Consider the following 896-nt stretch of genomic DNA (forward strand, 5'->3'; position numbering starts at 1 on the left):
GGAACTGGTAAAATAAAGAAGCCAGAGGTTCCTCCCAAGCCCACGTGACCCCTGAGGAATAGATCCTCAAATGACCTTAAGTGTAAAAATAAATTGATTTATTTGGGCCAACTGCAGTGTCTTAAACACCCAAAAGGAAAGTATGACCAAAAAGTAAAGTCATCAGTATATTTCTTTAAGAGTTTAAGGGATTACACTTCCCAGACAGGCTTAAGTCCATATAAAAAGTGATTTAGACAATTATTTCTCATTGATAATTTTGTTCCTAACCAGAAAGTGCTGCTAGAACTGGTAAAATAAAGAAGCCAGAGGTTCCTCCCAAGCCCATGTGACCCCTGAGGAATAGAACCTCAAATGACCTTAAGAGTAAAAATAAATTGGTTTATCTGGGCCAACTGCAGGGTCTTGAATGCCTAAAAGGAAAGTATAATCAAAGATTAAAGGAATCAATATAATTCTTTTTTTTTAACTTTTACAAAAACTTAATATTAAGACTTTCATACATGCGTATAAGGTATTTTCATCAAATCCATGCTGACTCCCTCCCATCCAACATTTCCCCCTCTGAAGAGGTAACTCCAAAATCTTTTAAGGATTAAATACAAGCTCCCAATACTTTTGACATTTTTGGCCTTTGGAACAAAGAATGTTGCTAACAGGCCCAAGGACATTTTGACTTTTAGCCAAGAAACTGGCTATGTTTCTGCTGGGTCTTTTTACCCTAACTGCCAAGCCAATTCCTACCTCCTATTCTTATCACACCATCTTCTGAAGGGGTTACCCAAATTTCCAAAAGGGAATAGGGACACAGACCACTCTGGCTTCTTCCATACTGAACAGGGATGCAGGATGAGGCAATTGGAGTACCCCTTCAGTGGGTCTATCTAAAAAGACTC

This window comes from Nannospalax galili, unplaced genomic scaffold, assembly GCF_000622305.1.
Source record: "Nannospalax galili isolate Female #2095 unplaced genomic scaffold, S.galili_v1.0 scaffold698, whole genome shotgun sequence".
Lineage (NCBI taxonomy): Eukaryota > Metazoa > Chordata > Mammalia > Rodentia > Spalacidae > Nannospalax > Nannospalax galili.